Source organism: Triturus cristatus, chromosome 5_1, assembly GCF_964204655.1.
Source record: "Triturus cristatus chromosome 5_1, aTriCri1.1, whole genome shotgun sequence".
Lineage (NCBI taxonomy): Eukaryota > Metazoa > Chordata > Amphibia > Caudata > Salamandridae > Triturus > Triturus cristatus.
Window position 1 is genome coordinate 935,959,570 of NC_140587.1, and position 24,904 is coordinate 935,984,473.

Consider the following 24,904-nt stretch of genomic DNA (forward strand, 5'->3'; position numbering starts at 1 on the left):
GCATTAGTGCTGATGTCCACAACACTTTCCTAAAATGCATTAGTCACGCATTTACCAAGTTACTTGACACTTTGAGGATGATAAAGGGCTCCACTGTGCAAGAATAATTATTAATAAAAAAGCAGGCCTCGCATTCGCTTTTGTGCTTGCTGTGCACTGCCACTGTGCCTGCCCTTGGCAAATTACAGTTTAGAAATAAACCAAAGAGAATCCGCGGCTATGACTCAGCTTAACAAGCTCAGCAACACTAACAGTAAAAGTTTTCAAATACCTCCTAGATCTAGGGGGAGTCCTTTATAGAGTACAGAATCCCATCACCCTCCGAAGAGGCATGCTTCATCATCTGGGACCTCCTCTTAGTTGCAAAACCTAGTGCAACTAAGGGGTACAACCCCCTCCCTGGGAGGGGGGGAGCTCAGGGATGTTTTAGGTGGTCTAAGCTAGGATTTACTAAATCCACTCGAAATGAAGCAAAATGGATGTTTTTGGTGATGGTTGCAGTGCGTGCGGTGATGGAGTGAAAATTGATTTAAAATTAGCTACCAGGAAGAAAAACACCTTTATTCTGATCTATCCTGGTGTCAAAACTAAAAACAGTGCATATGCAGCTTAAACCAAATAACTGCATTAGTCCGAAAAAAACCAGGTCTACAGGTTTCAGCCTTAACGATCAGAATGTGATCTCGGCATTCCTCAGGACCTAGATAATATATTGCTACTGCAAACAAAAGAAGAAAAAATATGTATAAGTTTCTCAATTAATGTGGTTGGATACGATACAACCTACATTTCACTGTGGCTTCATTCTTTTTTTATGATATCACAGGAATTGAACAGAACCCGTTATTGTACGGGTGCCCTCCTCATCTCACCTGGTCGCAGCTCAGGGCGTGAGGCACTGCTATATTCGTCGGTACCCTGGACCGGACACGAGCTGGAAATGGAGGCGTTTAGCCTGCCAGCCTGGGGATGCACGTGTTGCTATGATGATCAGCAGTTATCACATGGAGTCTTAGATACATTGTTGCAGCGTGGCAAAAAGCAAATCTGTACTTCAATGACCTGGCCTTGCTTGGAGACACATGAGAGGGATGCCCTGCAGATCATTGTTTCAGGTGGCATCTCCAGTGTTTGTGATTGTTTTTTCCTCACACTGTGCTGTGCCTGTCCAGACAAGTGGCACATTGCATGCAACCCTTGAGTGGCCACTGGCTGGTGGTCAAAGCAGCCCATGCGGGAGGGGCTCAATTTGTTTACCGATGCTGAGGGAGCAATCACTCTCCATACTACCAGCCATCAGCCGCCATTGGGTTTTGTCAAACTGATTAATTTTGTTTTTGGGAACTTGGAACCTGCTCCTGTGTGGCTAGGGGTTGACGGGTAGTGTTTCCTCTCCATACTGGCAAGTGCTGGAGGCTGAGTGAAAGGCTGTTGAAAGCGCAGGGAGTGCTGGCCAGCTAGACACAGCTGAGTGAAGAATTTGGACAGCTATGACTCAGGTCAGGATTTTACAGTCTGAATCCCTGACAGCCTTACACTCCAAAAATATCAGCATCCTGGAGCTCCTTCCCCCACCCAGCCCGGATGAAGAATGTGGGAGGCGCACTCCCCAGCTACTTTGGGATTGATAGCTTAGTCATGTGAGTGACTCACTCTTTACTAAAATTTGAACACAAAAATATGGTACTAACTTTCAAAATGAGCAAGGAGTTGCAGACTAATCGAACTGCTCTTCTTTATGATTCCTACCTTTTATATTAATAGTGTTTACACTCATCCCAAAAGCACTTCAACGCCTTGTCAGGGGTAGTAAACGCTATATAAATACAATTACAATTTGAGGCTTTGCAGCATGTGCTTAAACTGTACTAAGCTGCCCTTCCAGTTAAATTAAGGTATAGTGACAACCAGAGGCGTATTATAATTTCATTTATATTTCAGACACATAAAAATGCCAGTCACATTCCATTTTAGGGGTTTTACAGTAGTTTCAACTTATTTTTAGAGCTTCTCCAAGCTCAAAAGGGAGTAATTTCTAATATATATTGCTTTCCTTGCTCTTCATTGCTTGGTTTCAGTCTCGAAAAAGTGTCACTCTAAGTGTCACACATTTGGCAGTTGAATGTCACTCATGACTTCCACTAATTCATGGAAATGTCACCATAAGCAGTCTGAAACCCTGACAGCTATGGGGGAGGAGTGGAGATGTTTGCGTACAGAGGTCATGTGATGATCGCAAGGTAAGTGGTTTTATTTATTTATTTGTTTACTTTAATCTTTGCCGTCGTATTTCGGACTCTACTGCCTCCCATCCCGCCCCACACCCTCCCCACCTCTCCGCCCCACAGCATTACCTGTGCGAACGGCTACTACAGCTCCCACATTTCATGTGCCAGCAGCAGCAAGGGTGTCCCATTTCTTTCACCCACAGTGCTATCAGAGCAAATTCCGGCTCTAGTCAGTGAGTTTCTCGACAAGTATATGTTCACTTGTTCCTGCCATCCACATGGAAACGGAGATAGTGGCCTCCCAACTCTTATTATCAGAGCAAAAAGTCATGAGTTTCAAATCTAAAAATATTCCCTATGAGAGTGTCTATTCTCTCTTATGCTTGCACCTGTACACAGCAGATAGCCACATGGGTTAAAGCCTAAGGAATACCGTATATTTCTATTACTCAACCATACATTGATTAGGATTAAATAGTTTGGAAATAGTAATGTAGTTGCATATGAAAACTATTTTTATGTTTAACATCGCTTTTGGTATATGCAGTGTTAGACTTGGCATCTTTGGCATGGTTTCCCCTCTACCTCCTACATTTTTTATGCTGTGCTGGATTTTGGTTTTGCTGGCTTAGATGCTTTTGGCACTTTGCCACTGCTGATCAGTGTCAAAGTGAAAGTGCTCCCTGTGTAAATTGTTGTTACAATTGGTTCTCCCATATTTGATTTACTGGTAAGTCCCTAGTAAAGTGCACTGAAGTGTGCCAGGGCCTGTAAATCAAATGCTACTAGTGTGCCTGCAGCTCTGATTGTGCCACCCACATGAGTAGCCCAGAAAAGGTATCTCAGACCTGCCACTGCAGTGTCTTTGCGCAGTTGTTAACTGCCATGTCGTCTTGGCAAGTGCACCCACTTGCCAGGCCCTAAATGTCCCTTTTCTTACATGTATGGAACCCCTATGGTAGGCCCAAGGTACCCCCCTGGGCAGGGTGTAGTGTATGTTAGAGGTAGGATGTGTACTGGTGTGTGTGACATGTCCTGATAGTGAAATACTGCCAACTTAGTTTTTCACTATTGAAAAGATATCTGCCTCATAGGATAGAATGGGAAGTGCTTTGTAACATCTTACAAGTATAACTTCCCATTGGGACAAGATAGAGAACTAAAGTTTTGGCTTGCTGAACTCAGAATTTAATAACACATCTTTTAGTAAAGACGTATTTTTAGATTGTGTGTTTGAAAATGCCACTTTTAGAAAGTAGGTATTTTCTGGTTTACCCATTCTGTGGACCTCTGCCTTTTTCTGTATTGACCATCTGGTTTTGGAGGGATAGGGGCTGGGGATGAGCATTCACTGTAGGCAGCCACTGGGGGTGGGGCGTTGAGGTGTGCCTGGCCCTTCCTGGATGACTCAGAGCTGAGTTGAATAGGGCTTGGCTGAATTTAGAGTGGTGGGAGGAGATTTCCTTGCACCTGAATAGGGCCTGTCTCCCTTGCACAATGCTGTCTACACCCCCTATGTTCATACTCTACCAGTGAGGACAGAACTGGTTTGGACTGGGCTCAGAGACCCTTGCACAAAAAGAACAAATCTTGTATGTAAGTAGACCTGCACACCTGATTAGTCTGCTTTAAAACTCAAATTTGTGGTTATGGATCCGAATAAGTTGTGATCTATTTCTGCGTGCTACTGCGTTGTGGGGGTATAGCCCTAACTCCTGTTTAAAACTTGTAAATGCGAGGACCCGTAAACATCCAAACCTATGCAGTGCACAGCTGGGTCCCTAAGGTTTCATGTATTTTTGTCTAGTTTCCTACATTTCTCGTGGATACAATAAAATACTTACACCAACTTGTTTTGAAGTCATATATTTCTTATTACGATATTGTATTATTATGTTGAAAACAACAGACAATATGGATAACAAACAATAAGTCAAATAGCTTTGTGCCATATATTGTTTAACAAAAACAAACTTTGTGCCAAATATTGCTAACATAAAGGTTCAAAATGCGACCCAATGCATTTCGGGTTTGAAAAACCCTTCTTCAGGGGTACATGTAATATAGTAGTGACGATATGAAGGTTGGAAAAGCAACTTCAAGCAGCCTCCGTTTGGAAATACAAGAACAGAATTAGAAAGCTTTGTCAATTCTCTATATGCTTCATAGAGGAATACATGTAATGAATAGGATTTGCACACAACATGCATTAACTCATAAGAAAACATGCTAGTGTTGAGAAACAAAAAAAAAGAAACCGGGAAATGAAGCCCAACCTGTGACAAAAAAGTAAACCAATATGACGAGTGCACAAAACTATGTGTGCTACTATTAGCTTAAGTGAGAAGGGTGCCGGAGAAAGAAACACAAAAAACGAGGTACCCCACTTCGTATGCTCGCAGTTTAAGGCCGACAGGAAAGTATAATCTTTTGAACGTGCACCAGTCTTACCGCGTCTTTATGAAAGAGCACGATCTCCTCTCTGTGCGTAAGGAAACACAAACGAGAGTCACCGCAAACGCCAGACGGCATACATACATATAGAAGCTCCGTGTTCTATCGTTCAAACAATTCTTACCAAAATGCCGAATTTCGCGCTTTGTATCTAAAAGCAAAATCAGCCATCAATTAGGTGTCAAACTTTAAATAACAAAAGAACCAAGAATATATATGCAACATAAAGACCTACTTACGAACCACTGGACGCTCACCCTTTTGCTCGCAACAACCGTCAGTGAACGGAACAAGTCCTCACAGCTGAGATGTGCGTGCCTATGTGGTGATGTATCCGGCTTAAAAAAGCCTGGTAGTTCAAAAAACAACTTTATTCATGCCTCTTCATGCATCCAAGATTACTCAGGTGCCACTCAAGGACACCCAGCGTGATGCGCTGTTCCTCTGTTATCAAACCGCTCTTAAAGGACTGAGCGATAAAATTTAAAATGCAAAAATGTATCGAATGATACCGATGCTTGTCCCACTATAGAGCAAAATCGCGAAATAGCCAATGTGAACCGTTGTGCATGATGAGGGCTCTAAGGTACAACTACTAACACGGAAACGCTCGAAACCAAGAAATAAGTGTATCAATAACCCGTGCAGACATAAAAACATGAATCATGTTACATGGAACATAGTTCATCATCAAGACCATAGATGTATACAATTACAAGAAACATAGCAATTCATAATGATCATTCAGACCTCCTGGGATGATGGTGCCTAAGTATTTGATCCAAAATGATTCTCTACGTGCTAGAGAGACATTATAATCTATTCCTGGAACATGATCAATTTTTTCTAATACTGTAAATCTAATCTAGGGGATGGTATGAAGTGTATTGACCCAATGTGCTGCTAGGCAGGAATTACAATTTTTATAGCAGTTCATGCTTTTGTGTTCTGTGATACGTGTTTTGACTTTACGTGATTTTCTGCCCACGTATATCAGTCCACATGGACATTAGATTGCATAGATAACACCCTCTGTGTTACAATCTGAGGTGTGTCTCAGCTGAATTTTTTGCCCTGTATGAGGATGAGAAAAGGTATTTCTTGGAATTATGTTGCCGCATTATCCGCAGTTCCAAAATTTCCTCATACCTCTGTGGGTTTGTGTAGAAGAGATGGGTCTAGGTTTTAATAGTTCCCTCCGGTTCTTGGAGCGGTTGTGTGCAAACAAGGGTTTGTCCATAAACAAGGTTGCAAAATCTACCTCTTGCTCTATGATTTCCCAGCGTTTAGTTATGATTTTTTAAAATCTTTGTAGATTGCACGAAGTGTTTGATAACAAACACTTTCCGTTTGCTTGTTGATTTAACAGATTTCTGTAATAAGTCTTTCCGGCTCTTCCGTGCAACTGTTTCTTTGGCAGCATTTAGAACCTGTGAGGGATATCCCCTATCTTTATATCTATTGAGTTGTTCGTCCATGAGAAGTTCACTCTGTTCCTCTTGAGATGTAATTCTTTTTATTCTGATTAGTCATGACACAGGTAAGTGTCTTTTTAGAGACATTGAATGGGTGCTCATGTAGTGTACAGCATTATTTACATCCATAGGTTTTCTGTATACAGAAGTCTCTAATCCCATCGTTGTTTTTTGGATTTCAATATCCAGAAAATGAATTTTTGTGAGTGAATAGTGAACGTGAATTGAATCCGTGGATTGTGTTGATTTAATTAGTTGATACATCCTTCCAATGCATCACGTGTTCCTCTCCAAATCACTAAGATGTCATCTATGTAGTACATATATGTGATGAGGTTTTCTTGCCATCTAGGGTTGTGTAATATATGCGTGTCCTCAAAATGAGCCCTATAGGTATTAGCATAGGAAGGAGCTCCAGGAATAACCATAGAGGTTCCTGTACGTTGTAGAAAAAATGTATCTTGCCAGGAAAAATACCTGTGATAAAGTGAAAAATGGAGTAACTCCAATAGGAATACTCCTGTCTCATCATGTGTAGATGTCTGTAACAGTCTCCATTCTGCTGCATCCAAACCCTCGTTGTGGGGAATAGAGGTATATAATGCGACCACAACGATGGTACAGAGTAGAATCTCTTCCTTGAAATGATGCCTTATTTTTTCTATTTTTTTCAAGCAGTCCGTCGTTTCCTTAACATATGTGCCCCAGGCTTGTACCAGTGGTTGTAAATAGTAATCCAAGTATTGTCCAATCAGTTTGTGGATGGACCCACATCCGGCAACTATTGGACGAAACGGGGGATTTACTGCGTCTTTGTGAATCTTAGGAAGCATATATATATGCGGTATTTTAGGTGTGGTATTCTGTAGATACTTTTTAGTGTTCTCATTAATCAAACCCATGTTCTCAGCTTTCAAAAGAATAGACCCAAGCAATTTGATGAATTCATTAGTGGGATCTGTATCCAACTTGATGTAAGTCTCGGTGTTAAAAACATGTGAATTCACACTTTGTTCGTAGAAATCTGGATCGCTGGTGGGGGATTGATAATCTGAGGTGGAATGCGCAAAATTAGGGAGAGTGAAACAACCGAGGCCGGCCGTTAGCAAGAACAGGAAGAGGGCGCAAGCATACCCTAGTAAGGTACAGAGTGATAATCCAATTGGGTTGTTTCACTCTCCCTAATTTTGCGCATTCCTCCTCAGATTATCAATCCCCCACCAGCGATCCCGTCATCCATCCCGACTTTACTCGCTATCTCACGGTACACTGGCATCATGGTTCACACAATGGGTAGGCCACCATACTTTAGCGGTAGGGTCACCCATAATACCTTCCTCTTCCACGCATTCGCCAATTGTACGAGTAACCTCGCCTGAACTCATTGGAGCTCCTCAAGTTAACTTCGATTCATTGGGTTGACTGCCATATCCGCCTTCGTGCACTTTTGTCATTGACAAGAGAACGATCTACGCCCTTAATTAAGGGGCTTAAATCGGGTAAGCCAGCTCCCCTTTCAGTCATTATTGATACAGTTTGGCTACACCAACAGCATCGTCGATCGTAATGTGTGCAGCACGGCCAACTCTTTCCTTATTCACTTTTTACCCTCTCTTCGCAACAGCAAACCACCTGCTCCTTGGCTCTTCCCTGTCCCCATCAATTTCCTCTTTCCGAATTCTATTTTTTCACACGGCCAAATTATTCACTTGGCCTTTTGCATTTTTCACTACACAAACAGTATTAACTTTTACAATAACTGTATGGGCCAGCAAATGCCCTCTGTAATCTCATGTCCCTTTTTCTTTCTCCCTAATTTTTCATTACTTCCATGGTTTGCGCAATTACAGCAATAACTGCTATATGTACATAGGCATGACAACTCAAAATGTCCTGATGATGATCCCACTCTTTATTTAAGGGATCGAAACGCCGTCGACATAATGTACACCATATGCATATACTATATTGTGATGCTAAATATGTAATGGTGTTTTCACGTTATTAGTTCTGATATATCCTCAAACCTTTATGCAGACACGTCCCCCTTGCCTGAACCCTTCCCTAAATGTTGTTTGTTTGTTTATGTCAGTAGGACGCAGGTTGTGTCCCACTTGGATTCTTCTCTTACTTTATGTCATACATTTATTGTGTATTAAAAATCTATCCGGCTGGACAAAGAATATAGCACTGATTGAGTCTATATTTATTAAAAATATTCTGATTGTCTAGGGATGGCTGTCTTTAGAAATTACAAACGTACCCAAGGTCCCTGACCAATTGCATATTGGGTTCCCTTGTGTTTTTTCAACACCATGTTAAAGTTGGGCTAATAATGAGGTTGTTTGAAGTTCTGTTGTCTTTGCCAACACTGATAAATTAATAAAATTATTTAAAATTCAGGAAGGTTGGGCTTAATTAAATATGGCCTGCATTACAACGCCAAACACTGCCCCTCACCACAACCTTCCTTTTATCTCTTTTATCATAGCAGTGGATTGTTCAAGTTCACGGTACAATAATGTAAGTTTCTATAGAATTAAATTTTTCAAAAAATGCACTCGCTATTTACATCTGTTAAAAAACTAAATGGTCACAAATCCGTTTGTTTTTATCAAAATTGTAGTTTAAATATACCAACTATTTTTACATTACTTACTACACTGTCAAATGTAAACAGTAATTAACTAAATGTAATTCTATGACAATGTGTTAAGCATTCATTCAAATGTACTCAGTTTCATCGACCATGCTCATCTTGAGTACCTTGCCGTATGTAAGGAATGGGATAGGTGACATTTTGTTTTGGCATGTTTTTGTATGCAAATGTCTTTTCCAGCTGATCTAAATCGGCCTGCTGCATACAAAAGAAGTGAGATGAACTAGGAATGGTATTTCATGACGGCCCAAGAACAGATGCAAAATTACAGTCTTGTCTGATTCATGGGCGGTTTGTGTAGCGCCTGTTCTGATCGGAAGCTGGTAGCCCATCAGAATCCCTCTAGTTAGCCCACATGCGTCTGGGCTGCGTATTGTGATCCAGGGATGCAAAGACACCCTGAATAAAGGTTGCTTCTGTGTTTGGGAAAGACATTGGCCTGATTTGTCTAGTTGTCACGCAGATCCAGTGTGAGCAATGTGTTTTTCGATTTCGGTCTGAAGCAGAGCTAAAAAAGAGGTGGATTTCATATGATTCAGTTTTCAGCAAATCAATCTACCCAGCCACAATCAATGAACCAGTCTTGCAGCAAAGACGCTTGAAGGGAAATTAAGTGGATTTGGTTTATAAGGGTCAGGCCTCAGAATGGGCAGTCGAAGGGGGTTTTGGGGCCCAGGGCCTGTAAATGAAATGCTACTAGTGGGCCTGCAGCACTGATTCTGCCACCCACTTCATTAGCCCTTTAAACATGGCTCAGGCCTGCCACTGCATAGCCTGTGTGTGCAGTTTTAAACTGCCATGTCTATCTGGCAAGTTAATCCTCTTGACACACACAACAGTAGAAAAAGGAGGTAAGCACACTGAAATTGCACCCTCTGTAGAAAAGCTAAAAAGTATTTAAAAAATAATTGCCCTCTCCCACTAGCAGTGGCATGCTTCATCATTGGGCATGCTACAACATCCCTGTGCAGACCAACGCCTGGGATTGAGCAAATGGATTAAAGGGAAAGACATGCAGACATTAACCCCTTCAGCGCGGCGCGGATTTCCGCGCCACGCTGAAGATTCTGAGCGCGGGCGGGGCCATGACGGAACGGTTCCGTCATAAGCACAGCCCAACCGACGTGCATGATGGAACCGTTCCGTCATGCACATCGAAGGGGTTAAGAGAGGGTAATGCTCCTTGCAGAAAAACGTGTTAAAACTATCTCAGTGACGTCCCTGATTCCTTTTTATTAGTGGGCACACTGGATTGTATTAAAACCAATATATCTATTGATGAATTGGGGATATTAGTGCCCCCTCATCCTTTCATCTGCTCTTTGCTGACATGTTTTTGTCTGTCTTAGCGACCCTCTGGGTCGATCAGCTTTCCTCAGGTCAAAGATGCCTCACGTAGACCTACCCATTTCCTCTAACAGGAGGATTCTCAAGTGAGCGTATTTGTATTCACATTGTGACCTTACTTGTGCCTCTTCAGTTTCATACTCTGTGATTTCCTGGAAACACTTAAAAGAACAACATCAAACAATTTTTGACATGCAGGTGCCATAAAGCGCTTATGGTTAATCTCTGCTTCTGGACCGGGCTAATTACGGTTGAGTGCTTTCAGGTAAGGGTGAAACTCATTTATCCCCCCTCACACTCCAAACAATGTACCTTCCCTGACGTTCAAGCGGCCCTCCCATCACGTGATAGCACCCAAACTCAGTGGGGGTTAAAGGGAAAACGTCAGTGGATAAAATCAGTGCTCTTACCCTCGTTCACATTGCTAATTTCTGGAACCTGGGTGGGAGCGGGTGCATCTCCCTGTAGTCAAACACTATACCCAGAAACACGATCAATGCATAGCTCACCAAAGGATTTTTATTCTCAACAGTTTTGCATTAGCACTCGATTACTGCTCGGCAAAACCAATCACCAAAGTCGGGGGTTCTAACTATTGGGTATGGAATAAGTACATTGTTTTTTTTTTTTTTTGGGAAAACCTTTATTTCAAAAATCAGGACACAGCTATTCAGCCGACAGCCCGAAGGTTCGGCAGCATTGAGAGTTAGATACAGTGATGTGTCCCCAGTACAGTACAAAGAGTAGTGCAAAGGTCCAATTTTGAGTAATACACAGAAAAAACTCACAACAAACCCCAGCAAGGCAAAAACATTGAAAGCCCATGGTGAAAGCCCCCAGGGGAGGCCGGACCCCACTCATCTACTAATTACAAGACAGTGTACGGAGGAAGAAGGGGGACAGCAGAGGCCCAAAACGGTTCCTAAAACCAAACTGTGCTGGAAAGAGGGTCAGGGGGAAAGCTGTTCCTCGGGAGGTTCCAGATCCGGGGCAAGACATATTCCCCCCCTGTATTGGTTCCACCGCCCCCAGATGGCATGCCACTTCCGGGGGCGACCTCTGGAGCAATAGACCGTCTTCTCCCTAAACATGCTCCAGTCCATGTTCTCTTTCCACGCGGTCAGTGTAGGGGGTCCCGAGGAGCCCCACAATCGCGCAATATCCCTTTTAGCGACCATGTTACCCAGGGTCACCCATTGGGTCTGCGCCTCATCGAGGTCAGTGGGCCCCCAGACGTTCAGGAGGCAACACCGCGCCTCCGGCTGCACAGCAAGGCCCGTCACCTCCCCCATAACTGCATGGACTCTCCTCCAGAATTCCACAATGACACCACATTCCCAAATGATGTGCAGGAAAGTACCCACCATACCACATCCCCTCCTGCACAGGCCGTCCTCCGAGAATCCCATGTGGACCAGCCTTGGCCCCGTCACATACACCCGGTGCAGTATTTTAAGCTGCACCAGCCTCAGACGCGACGGGATCGCAACCTCCTTAGGAGAAGAAACCGCTGACTGCCAGTCCTCATTATCCAACTCAAGGCCATCCCTAGTCCACTGTTCTCTCAGCCCCAAAAGCATGTCTGCACGGACGTTAATCAATTTCTTGTATATGAGCGAGATCGTGCTCTCGGGCATATGACCATCAAGGACCCGGTCCTCAAGGGGAGAGGACTCCGGCACCTTCTCACCCTCCACGAGGACTGATCGGAGGGCGTGGCGCAGCTGGATATACCTGAAATACTCGGAGGGCCCCAGCTCATACTCAGTCTGCAACTCCTCGAAGGACTTCACCCTCCCCTTATGCAGCACATCTCCCACCTTGGATATACCTATCAGGTCCCACTTATCAAAGCCCTTCGTATGCCAGAGCCTTCCCAATCTCTCCGATTCAAACAATGGGGTAGCGAGGGTGAGCTTGTCCTTCCAGCCCAGCGAGTCGGTCGCCATCTTCCACACACGCACCGCCACACCTGTGGGCCCCGTGAGGGACGAGTCTGGGGACCGCGAATACAACACCCTGTAGTAGTTGCCACCACGCAGCAACCACCTGTCCATGGCATATCCAGGACTGAGGGCGGGGCCATAAAACCCATGGTTGATCGCACTCAGCTGCGTGGCCCAGTAGTACCGTCGGATGTCTGCGAGCGCAATGCCCCCATCATACCATGGGAGCGTCAACTTTGCAATAGCTATTCGCGGCCGCCCATCCCACAGCAACGTCCGTTGGAGGCCTTCGACCTCCCGAAAGTATTTGGCCGGTACCCAGTCCAAAGTGTTCTGGAGGGCGTAGAGGAAGCGGGGAAGAGACATCATTTTGAACAGGGCCGCCCGCCCAACAAGGGAGAGCGGCAGCCTCCGCCAACCTTCAACATCTCGCCTCAAGCGTGCCAGGGGGGGGAGCAGATTCCTCTCATAGCGCACAGCAGGGTCCATGGATATAAAGATCCCCAAATACACGAAACCCTGCTGGGCGACCTGTATCGAACATGTTCTAGGGATCGGTGGGACCTCGCCACTAAGAACGTACAAGTACGATTTGCCCCAATTAATAACGAGCCCCGAGTTCCTACCGAACGATGCGAGTACGTCACAAACCACTATAAGTGACTTCTTAGGTGAGGCAAGATACAAAAGGATATCATCGGCATAGAGCGAGATACGGTCCTCGTGATCAGGCGACCACCGAAGGCCCCGTATATCCGGGTGCCAACGTATCCACGCAGCCAACGGTTCAAGGGCGAGGGCGAACAACAGAGGCGACAGGGGGCAACCCTGCCGAGTACCCCTACCAAGCTGAAACGGAGTAGATGCCCGACCATTCACCACCACATTCGCTAGCGGCCCCTCGTACAGCAACCTGACCCAACTCACAAAACCGCGACCAAAACCAAACTTGGCCAGCACGGCCCATAAGTATGCCCATTCCACCGTGTCAAAGGCCATTGTGGCATCAAGAGATGCCACAATAGCCGGTTCACGCAGCGTGCCCGCCCTGGCGATGACGCCATGAAGACGCCTAAGGTTTAGTGCCGTGTTTCGGTGCGGGATGAAGCCGGATTGATCCGGGTGGACCAAGTCGTCAAGTACCCTAATCAAACGGGTCGCCAGGAGTTTAGCCAGAATTTTCGGCTCAGCGTTGAGGAGTGAAATGGGCCGATAGGAGGCGCACCTATCTCGGGGCTTACCCTCTTTATGTATGACCACGATCGACGCCAGCCGCTGATCCAACGGAAGGATCCCATCCCCCCGCGCCTCCAAAAACATGGCGCGCAGGTGAGGGGCGACCCTATCCGGGAACAGCTTGTACAGATCTATCGGCAATCCGTTCGGTCCAGAGGCCTTACCCGAGTGTAACGCGCGAATAGCCCCCGCCACCTCGTCGACCGTTATATCACCATCCAAATCGTCCCTATCTATGTCAGAGAGGCAGGGCAACTCGATATCACGGAGGAGATCAGCCGAGTCCTCGGGCGGCCTGTCCGACACAGAGGAATAAACCCTACGAAAGTACTCCGCGAAACACTTCACAATCCCCTCAGGTTCCACAATCGCCTCCCCCCTCTCTCCCATCAACTCTGGCACCACTCTATTGACCCGTTCTTTCCTGTCCAACCGTGCCAGGAGTTTCCCTGCCTTATCACCAACATCGTACAGGCGGCCCTGTTGTTCCCTGCTGAGGGTCTTAGCGGCGTCCGTCACCAGGTCCCTATACTCTGTCTGCTTCAAGCAAAGCTCATGCAGCGAGGACTCTGTAACCCCCTCCTCCATAGCCCCTTCAAGGGCCGCGATCTCCTCCTCCACCTGCCGTACCTCGCCATCCCTCCGACTCTTGGCAGCCACCACCAGGGAGAGGGCTTCCCCCCAAAGCACGGTCTTAAAAGCTTCCCACAGCGACACCGCCGAGTCCACGGTACCCAGATTGTCCTTGAAGTAAGTATCTACCTTCTTTACCAGGGCGCTGCGCATCTTGGGGTCTCGGAAATACCATGGGTTAATGGGGGCCACCCTCCCTCCTCCCTCCCGACCTAGATCCAACCGGATCCACACTGGCGAGTGGTCAGAGATACCGCGTGCCATGTGCCTCGCCTCGGACACCAACGAGGCATGTGCGGCCAGAGTGAGCAGGTAGTCAATCCTGGAGAGGCTACCGTGCGCACCGGAGTGAAACGTGTATTGACTCTGTGTGGGGTGCCGGAGCCTCCAGCAGTCTATAAGACCAAGCATGTCCAGGAAATCTGGAAGCCATTTCTGAGCCCCCCCTGTATCCCTGGGCGGGTATCTATCCAACAGTCCGGAGCCCACAGCGTTGAAATCCCCTCCCACTACCAGCATACCCCCCGGGAGAGTCAGCAAAGCCCTGCCCAGATCAGCAAATGTGGAGGCCTGCAGGGCCGGCGGGACATAAACCGAAACCAAAACCAAAGTCCTTCCTTCCCACCGCCCCGCCACCGCTACAAACCTCCCCCTATCGTCAACAATGGTGGAGTCCACCTCAAAAGGCAACGATGCTCTAACCAGGATGCCCACACCCCTGGACCCAGAAGAGAATCCCGAGTGTGCAATGAATTTATACCCCTTCCTATTCAAGGCATAGCACGTATTACCTATGAGATGCGTCTCCTGCAGCAGGGCAACATCTGGCATTGAGCGTTTCAAAAATTGCAAAACAATCCCCCTCTTGATGCGATCCCCCAAACCATTAACATTCCAGCTTATAACACTTAAGCCTCTACCCCCCATCCTCAAACGGAAAGAGGCCCACCCCACACCCGAGGAGCCACCATGGAACAGCCCTGAGGATAATCATCATGCCTTGCAGAAATAAACCCCCCAACAACAAACTCCAAATCCCCGAAACTCCCCCCACCCTGCACCCCTGCTGCAGCTTACAAAGCCCCCCCAACTTGCAGTGTGCCTGTCGCCCTACAAAACCAAAAGTCTACAAAAAGTACCCTAAGGGAGGAAAAGAGCACCCCTCGTCCTCCCGCAACCCTCCACAGTTACGGCACTCTTTTCAAGTTCCCAAGTATAGTCAAATCAAGTCAGGTCGGCTCTGAGATATCAGCCCTGTCCATCCCGGCCACTGTCTCCATGCTCGGCTGTGTCGTCACCCTTCCGTCGCCGGGGCAAAGCGTCCAGCCATTCGTCGGCCATAACAGGAGAGTCAAAAAAGAATGTCCGATCTTCGTGCACCACGCGTAGTCTGGCAGGGAAAAGCATGGCATACTTCAGATCCAGTTCCCGAAGCCTCCGCTTCACCCCCAGGAAGCTCTGTCTCTGTCTCTGCACCTGCTGGGTGAAGTCCGGATAAAAATTAACCGACGCATTCTGGAAGGGAACTGGGCCCGTCACCCTCGATGCTTGCAGGATAGCGTCCCGATCTCGAAAATGGAAGAGCCGGGCGACAATCGGCCGCGGCGGGGCACCCGCCTTGGGCCGCCCGCCCGGCACCCTATGGGCCCTTTCCACCGCAAAGAACTTTCCAAGGCCCCTAGGCTTTAGATGATTAAGGACCAAATCCTCAACAAGCAGGTCCGCCAAAGCCTCATCCGAGGACTCCGGGACCCCGATGACGCGCACGTTGTTGCGCCTGGCCCGGCTCTCGAAGTCCTCCAGCCGGCGGGCGACGAGGTCACTCTCGGCCCTTAGCTTACGGACCTCGGTTTGCAGTTCCGCTACATCGTCAGTGAGGCCCGTGGTCTTGAGGTCCAGGTTCTTAACGCGCTCGTTCGTCTTGCCCAGGTCCGAGCGGATCAGGTTGACATCCACCAGGATGGCATCCACCTTATGCCCCAGGGCCTCGAACTGTCTCCCCATCGAGGTCTGCATTCCGTCGAGCGCACCCATGACATCCTGTAGGGAGAGCTCCGGTGTCACAGGCGAGTCCTCCTTCTGGGCCTCCGGCGCCTGGCTCGATCCACTCGGTGATGCTTTCTGGAGAGCGTAGCGGTCCATGCTGTTGACTTGGGTATACGTTCCCCGCCTGGTAGACTTAGTCTTCAGCCGATCCCCTTCTGCCTTGCCCGACATAATGGACTCCAGGCAGTCCAGTGCAGTTAAGACTGATCCCTCTCAGGGAGAGGAAGAAGGAGTGAGCAGTTCTGCCTTATGCTGCCAGAGTAGCCCGCCGAGCGTCCTTGGGGTAATAAAGCCACCCAGAGCTCTCCAGTGTCCGGGCAGACAAAGGGAACGAAATCGAAAGTGAAAGAGCGGGGACCTCCGTCCGACCGTCCACACCTCACCTGGCTGTTGTCGATCAACTAGGAGCCGGGCATCCTGCCAACTCTGGCCCCTGGCATCCCCGGGAGATAGGCCGCAATCTTCCGCCAGGCGTAAGTCCGGTTCCCGATGGGCGATCCGACCACGGGTGGCATCAATCGCCTCCCTGACAACTCAGCAACACGATGCCATGCATACCATCAGGATTAGAGACAGGATAGCCGACGGAGGGCGCGAGGGTCTCGGGAGCTCTAAGCTCACGCGGCCATCTTGGTCAAGCGCTAGGCTCCTCCCGAATAAGTACATTGTTAGACCCATCAGTTTCTGGATGGCTGTGACGCATCTGAGCCAGTCAGAATCCACCGTCTCAGATAGGATGAGTACGATACACGTGTAAGGTTAATCCAGTCCTGGGCACTTGGAAGTGCATTTTCTGGCTGTCTCTGCTAAAAGCCATGCATCACCATTCATGCTCTGGTCGGAAATGGCGCATCTCGCCTCTATGCCGATACATCGCTGATATATATGGTGAGGGGGGCAATCTGTGGTAATGAGTGCTGTTGGGTGGGTTCTTTTGTGTGCCCTGGTGGAGACTGATTGCGAACATGTTGACACCCATCTTTATGGTATATGTGTGCTAGGTTACATGTGTGTTCATTGGTTTTTCTACAGTGTACCATATGATGTTGTGTGTGAGATGCCCTCTTGTGAGTGCAGTGTTGAACAGCCATATTGCATATCAATACTGTCCAAGACATGTTTGCAGTGTTCTGTATTCTGTCCAACATATCCTCTTGAGAGGTTTTGAGGTCCATGAATGGTTTCCAGAAAGCATGAGTAAATCTGGAGACCAACCAATCAAGGAAGTGGAGGGCAAAGAGTCAGTGCGCAGTAACTAAAAAAGAGGGGTTGGCAAGGAGGAAACATGGACAGATGCAGAGTATTGAGAGGCAGGAACTGATTGGAAGGTAGTATATTACCGTCGTTGCAAAGAGAGAATCCCGTGACTTATTGGAAAGAAAGGGGAGCAAAAACTACCTACCGAAGAGGAGCTCCAGAACTGGCTACAAGAGTAGCAAGCAGCAACTGCCTCAGTGAAATAGAAGCAGAACTTGGAGGTACGAGGTGTGGTTGGAATGGTCTCCCTTGCCCAATTATTAATTCATGTTTGGTACTTGATATAGTGCTGGGTGTCACAATGGAGTGACATTAGAGTGCTTACCTGCCAGGTGGCTCTGAACAGGTGTGAGGCGAGGTTCAATGGAAGAATGTTCTCTGATTAGCAGAGGTGGCTGCCTCGGAACGGGAGTGGTGGGGCAGGGGGTGGAAATGGATTAAAAAATAATAATATTAATAAAAATAAACATAACTTTTCTTTTGTCACCTCTCCTCCATCCTCTTCAGGTCTGCTACAGCACCGGAAGCACTCAGGCTTACCGGTTCTCCAAGCCAATCACAACACTGCAGAAGCAGCATCCTGTTTGGTCTGAGCGTTCTGTTTGGGCACTCAGGCAGTGCCTGGGGAGTCTGGGCATGTTCTCTATGGGGCTGTGCAACACAGCCCAATAGAGAACATGCGAAGTGTGCATGACGGTTTGGCTGGACCCAGAGGGCCAGCCAAACTTTCATGTACACTTAGTTGAAAAGGAGGATCAAACCTCCATAAGGCACCCTTACTTGATGATTTTATCATGGATTCACCCAAACTCCACCTTCAGCCCCAAGAAAAACAGGACTTGCAAGAAATTCTCTGTTTCTTCCCCCAATTTTACAGTCACGTCACTAGAGTTTGCTTCTTACTACTACAAACTTGGGTCTTGTCTTTAACTTGTATTTTGCTTCATTCCTTTTCCTCATAAGTTAATATCCCAATTTCTTAAAAGGCCTAATCACGGATCAGACATGCTTCCTCTAAACCAAAGGATGCCACAAAGATGAATCCTGGCAGGGACGGCTCTAGGCTCATGGTGGCCCTGTGCAGGGAGCGTAGGTAGGGGGCCCCGGAAGAGGGGGTCCGGGCGGGGCGGAGCTCAGGAAGGTGTTTTAATAAAACGTCCAGAAAAGGCGTTAGATGACCAGTACCTGCGGCTGCTCCTACCCTTCCGAATTCATCTCAGAACGATAACATTTAGGAGGAGGAGGAGGAGGAGGAGGGCATTGTGACACACGATGTGAGGGACTGGCATAGACGGCTGCAGGGCCATGACAGGACCTGTGTCCTCTGGATACGCGGGCAGCGATGTAGTAAATAAGGGTTCGTTTTCACCCAGGCACACCAGGAAAACTGCAAAAGAAACGAATTTCCACAACCTCAGTACGTGACGCACTACTTATGTTTACCTACTGTTTACCAAAAACCTATCATGCTTCCCTTTCTTCCCTTTTTCACCTAAAATGTTTTTTTTCTTTGTATGTAAAAAATTGTAAGGACTCACTGAGACACACCTTCCTACCACAGTTTGGCAATGTGTGACAGCTAGATGGCACCACACGCGTCGTAACGTTCCGAGTCCGACCACCGGAAAGAATGCAGACTGATGACACACGCCACGCCGCACGCGGGAAGCAGTTTGAGGAGGTTGAGTCTGCGCAGATCACTCATCCTCAGCTTCCGATGTCTGCCAGCCGCAACGCCCGCCTTGGTGAGATTGAAACACCCCGGCGCCACTTACTGCCAAAGTCGGACGGTGTGTTGCTGGACGCTACATCCAGCCTGCAACTGCGCATCTTCACTGCCTGGGCTGGACTGACGGTCAGTGGTCGCGTTCAGCCAGAAAGGTGTGTGTACTGTGGGAGGTAAAAGCTTTAGTCTGCGCAGGCGGCAGTGGAGCAGCCGGCAAAGGATTTCTAACTTGGTCTTATTTGAGTGTTTAGTCAAGGTCATAATTCTGAGGAAGGAGGCAAGGCCATGCTTATAAAATACCCTTTCCAAGGGTGTGGTTTGTCCAGAAAACTCGAATAGAGGTTCCTATTCCAGGATAAAGCCGAAATCTTTCCTGTGAAGCATTCACAAGAGGAAGATGAGTTGAAACACATTTTTTCCCTATTTTTCATCCTGTTCATTGTACAATGTTTTCCTTATTTTTGCTTCATGCAGTTGAATTCCATTAGATTCTTTGGTCTGGCTCTTCTCTGTTCCATGTGCTTCGGAAAGTTTGGTTCCTGACTTATCTACTACAACAATATCTCCATCTTCACTCAAGGATTATCAAATTGACACTTTATTGACCTTTGCGTTTTTTCATCTTAACTGGGACCCTCTTAAGGAGAGCATGTGATTACTTTATCATGTTCCACTGTGCAAAGCTATAATGTGGATACTGGGAGGAGTCTCCTTATCCTCAAGAAATTAAGAGAGAAACTGGACAGACATTCACTGCGTCCAGTCTTTGACTTGGGGCTGGAGAGATCCATATTTACTTCTTACCAGGACAAACCTCTGCAAGAAAAAAAGAACTGATCCTATATGACAATCAGGCTGGACATCTTTGTTTCTAGATTTGTCCCCGATAGCTTAGCCCTAAGTGGAATTACTTGCACTGCACACCCTCAAATTCACATGCCCTGTTGCCACCTGCAACTTTCCTTTTGTGTTGGAACAAGAGCCGGCTATAAGAAACAATACTCGAATCAGGTAGACTCCATAGACTCTCTCTAATCCGTGATCCCTTGGAACATCTGATTCTGCCCAGCTCCGTTCTTGCAAAGAATGCTTGATATGCTTTAGAGTGTTAGGAACTATATTTTTTTAAAGTGGCACAACTTAAAAGGGCCTTTGGCTTACCAGCGGTACATACACCTATAACCTGCATAAGAACTAGCCCGCAAGTGCCAATTGCTTGAATTAATCTGGACTTCAGATGAAGCAGTGTAGCAACAGTAGGAAAGCACACTTGATCGGGAAAGGGTTTCAGAAGCTGCAATATTACTGCAAAGCTGTAGCTAAGACAGATACTGTCATTTGTTGCATGCAACTCAAAAGTGGTTTTAGCCCAGACCACAGAACTGTTAGCGCTGCTACTGTAGAAGTACAGAGGTGGCGGGGGTAACAAAAGGCAGTATATTCAACTATACTTCCTAACCACTGAGCTTCTGGGACAGATATGAAAAAGGGAATGTCATCAGAGTTGTGGGTAGTGCCAATGTGGTGCATCTGTAGTAGCAAATCTGGTCCCAGGAAAGCAGGGCTTAAACGTTTATTGATCCAATTTGACACCTGAGATTATTTCTATATACAAGAAACATGCAGAAGAAGCATCCGTTAGAAATACTATCAGTGAACTCTCGGGCAAACACCAGGAGACAGCTTTATTGACAACAAAGAGACCCTAGCAAAAACTGATGATGTAATACACAATGATCCCATCCAAAGGGAAGGGCAGCTTAACTCACATAGTGATTTCAGTGACATATGAGAGAAGAAATGGCACCTCTCTCACCCGTGCAAGAAATTAAAAACCAAAATCAGTGACACACTGGCCTTGAGAGAAGATTTTGAACCTTAAAATTCACCACACAACCACCACCCCTGCCTATCTGGCTGACCAGCTCACCAGGTCTGTTGACTTTCTACAAACCAACAACCGGAAGGAACACATTCAGATGGGAAATGAAGAGATGGAAAAACCAAGACAACCAGCCTGCTCTGTCCATGCAGCAAGAATCTGAAACAGCATACCCGTAACCATCGGGGCTGACAAGACCAATTCTGCTCTCAGAACACAAGTGCCCCTGCAATCACTTTTCGACTGAAATTTACCCCTTGATCTTATATAGGGCTCCACTATCTTCCTGATCGGCTATATTTGTGCTGTACAAATCACACATAAAAAACACTGAAAGACGATATTTACTAACACCAAAGGCAGATTCCATGAAAGACCACACAAAGACAGCCCAACTGTCAGTTACATCAAACAACCACATTGAGAAACATACCATCAATGACTGATGCACAAGCCCAAACATTGAACAGAGAAAAGAGGTACACCAAGCTGAAGAAAAAGAAACAGAGGAAGAGACAACATCACTGCCACAACAGTTTGAGAGACAGGCACACCAACAGTCTGATAACTGGACCACAGACATAAGCACGATGCAGAGTAAGTCATCACTGACACACCACATACTGAAATTTTAAGCGCATACTTATCGTGATAATTAAACTACAACTTCCAAAACGCGAAGTACTACTGGCTTAAAAAAACTCACAACCCCCTTGAGGGCATCACACATCACACTGTGCTTTCCACTTGGCAGGTACAACAGCAATCGTACGCATGGAAATACAGAGAATACGTGGCACACAAAAGTTTGCCATGGTTAAAGACAGACTTAGCTGAACAGATACGGCAACATCGGAAGTGACAGCATTACTGACACGAGAGGGAGACCGCCAGAGAGCCAATGGCATTGATACCAAATACATTATAGGAGACCACATCGCGGTCATAAAAGTAAATCGTTGGGGGCGGGGGGTGGTCGCGACTCAGCACTGACACAAGACACAGACACTAAAAGAGGGACACCGTAGGCGAAAGTGGGAGACTGATACTAATGAGAGGGACATCGAGGGAAAGTCAAGTAAAAATGAGAAACCGCAGCAAAGCACCCAAACAAATAAAGGCGCACTGACTTTAGAAACAAACACTAAAGTGACAGTATTGCTGCTACCAAAGAGACAGCGGCACTGAGACAGACACCAGGAGTGACACTGTCAAAACCGAAGACAAACACTGGAAATTAACAATAATTAAAAGAAGAGCATTACCGATAACGAACAAAGACAACTGGGGAGAAAGTTACTGAAACTTAAAAGATCAACTTGGAGGTACCGAGGACGCCATGAGATGCGGGAGATTTTAATGTAAATCATCTCAGAAACAACTAGCCAAGCAGGGGCGCCAGAGGCAGTGTAGAAACAACTAGCCAAGCAGGGGCGCTAGAGGCAGCGTATACTGACTCTGGTGCCGCAATAATCGAGACACTGGTGTCTAGGTTCAACTAAGAGACTGTAGAGACAAGCAGTGGGACACACCAAAAGCAATCACTAACACGGTCCCTAAGGGGCGACAGGGTTTCAGACACTAGAACACAGCATTACTGATGCTAGACAGTAGAGTAGGCTTTCTGACACCGGAGGTGCAGACGCCAGGAGATGCAGCAGCTGATTCCCCGGAGGACCACCTGTGGCGGTATTAGACACCCCAGCTAAACACCAGAAGAAAGTGCATTATCCTCATCAGGATCAGAGGCAAACACTGAGAGGGGTGTCAGAAGAACCAGTCTCTGCTGATTGGGTACTGGAAAAATCGTTGGGATATGCAAGGAAAAACAGAAACTGGCGCAGGAAGAGGACGTAGCATCAATACAGACGAAATAACAACATGACAGCCAGCATTCCGATCCCCACAGAGACAGAAACACTAATAGGCAGCGTTACTGACCCAAAAAGAAAGACAAAATGACAGACAGCACTGACACATCCAGAAAAATACAGGGAGTAAAGGAACCCTGCATTCAGAGACACACATGCCTGTTGCCCGCTTCATCCGCCTGGAAGGCAGATGTCTCACCTGCATCCAGTCACCGCTGTCCCGAGTGGACAGACAGACGGACGTGGTCCGGTATGCGGCCCTCAGGCCGATAAGAGCTTGTGACAGGGCTCGGCCGGACGCAGAGGCTCTCAGATCTCGCGGACGCCACCAGCTCAGCAGTAAAAGGCTTCGTCCCGAGCCGCGGACGGACAATAGAAGAACAGACAGACAGACAGAGCAAGATGGCGGCGTCCGCGAGCGCGCCGCGCGACCGTTGCGGGGGAGGCGCGATTCAGGAACGAGGAACACAGGTGCGGGAAGGGGGGGGGGGTGACGGTCAGGGTGTTTGCAAGTTAGTGGAAGCCGGAGGCCGCCAAATCTCTGCCAGGGGCCGCCACGAATATGTATTGATCTGGAGAAACACAAACTCAGGATTTAAAACTTAATACCATGATTGGAGGTTCCCTTTAATAATCATTATTGATTTCTATCCAAATGAACACTTTTTGCAACATTAGGAAAATCAAAGACTTAGGGAAAGAAACATAAAGCTCTAGTTTATACCTTGCAGTTTGTATGCAGCTCTAAGATGAAAGCTAATAGCTCACTGTTCTTTGTTAGGATTTTAACTTATAAACTGCAAGTAGCAAAAGGATCTTACTGTCAAAAGCAGTAACCCACTAACCTATTTACAATATGTGCACTTTGTGATGGGCATGGTACATGTTCTTAGCAGAAGGCACATTAACCCTTTGCGCTATCTTTCCATGAGTCAAAACTTCCACTAGACAAAACTCCTATCTCGCTCTAGTAAGACGTTTATTCACCGGAGTTATCATGACATTTTTATTATTGCCGAAAATTGCTGTAGGCCAGGAAGGAGGCAGTAAGTGCTTTTAAAACCATACTATACAATGCCCCCAATCAAAGACAGCACCCGTTGCGGTCACACCGGTCGCATCACCCTAGTGCCAGCTCTTCTCAGGGGTCCTGTTGCTCTAGGGTCTGCTACTTCATAGGCCTGCCAGCAAGACTGGAGGTGAACTTCAGTATGGATTGTGGTGGGCAAGCCTTCAAGGTGAACCCACACGCCACTGCTAGGGTCCACCTGCTGGTGTTAAGACACCAGGGCTTTTCCGGATTTGTAGGGTCTTCTAAGGTCTAGCGTGGGAATGTGCTCCCTCAGGAGAGTGGTCTGGGGGACTGCTCATGAAGGCTGAACCTGGTTCCTCAGTTCTAAATTCGGCAGCTCTGCCCCCAGTGCTACATCCGCTCCCTCACTGAACACCATACTGCCCCACTGAGAGAAATTCACATTGCCTTCAACTACAATCCAATTTGACCTGCTATAAACAACTGGATGCGACTCAATTCAAATTAAGCACTGGCAAGAGCAATATGCTCCCTAAAGGACAAAGTAACAACATCCTGGAAAAAGCAAACACTCATTGGGAATGAAAGATTAAATAAAGCTTGTGAAATGTAAGCAGGAACAACATGGTGAACTTAACGCTTTTACACTCACTATTCAGAAATCAGTGAGTGCTTCTGCCTGAAAACTACAGGGCCCAGAAAGGACCCATTTCAATGTCCACTGCTTATATGCTTACAAAATGTAAGCAGTATGGTTTAAAAAAAACACATTCGTGAACACAAAGCCGCCGTACACATTTTGTTTTCCAATCCACCCATCAACCAGGTATCGCAATACCTCCAGGTTTGGCGCACTTCCCCACCGGGGGAAAACAGCGCTTCACTGGCAAACTGAGTAAAGTGACGCTAATGTTTTTGGGGTTTGAATAAAACCGATCTGATCACTTTAAGAACATTCCGTCTTGCTTTATTTATTGATTTTTCATATTTTGAACCTTTTATTTCCGTGGCTGCACTTTGGAATAGAAAAATGTCAAAACGGCATTTCCAGCAAAAGTGTTTTTCTTTTTTGCCTCCATTTCACAGGGGAACAAATGAACGACAGGAAGAA

At 46.9% G+C, this 24,904-nt stretch overlaps 1 protein-coding gene across 4 annotated transcripts in view; it reads left to right on the forward strand.

The window, feature by feature from the left end:
• The window catches only part of OTULINL (OTU deubiquitinase with linear linkage specificity like), a 296,600-nt gene that overhangs the window by 131,278 nt on the left and 140,418 nt on the right, over positions 1-24,904 (forward strand). Inside the window, exon 1 of one of the 4 annotated variants that reach the window (XM_085605972.1) lies at positions 8,649-8,680. The exons of the other annotated variants lie outside the window; for them this stretch is intronic. The gene's annotated coding sequence lies outside the window, so the exon portion shown is untranslated. Of the gene's footprint in view, positions 1-8,648; positions 8,681-24,904 lie in introns of those variants that run through there. 4 annotated transcript variants of the gene reach the window in all.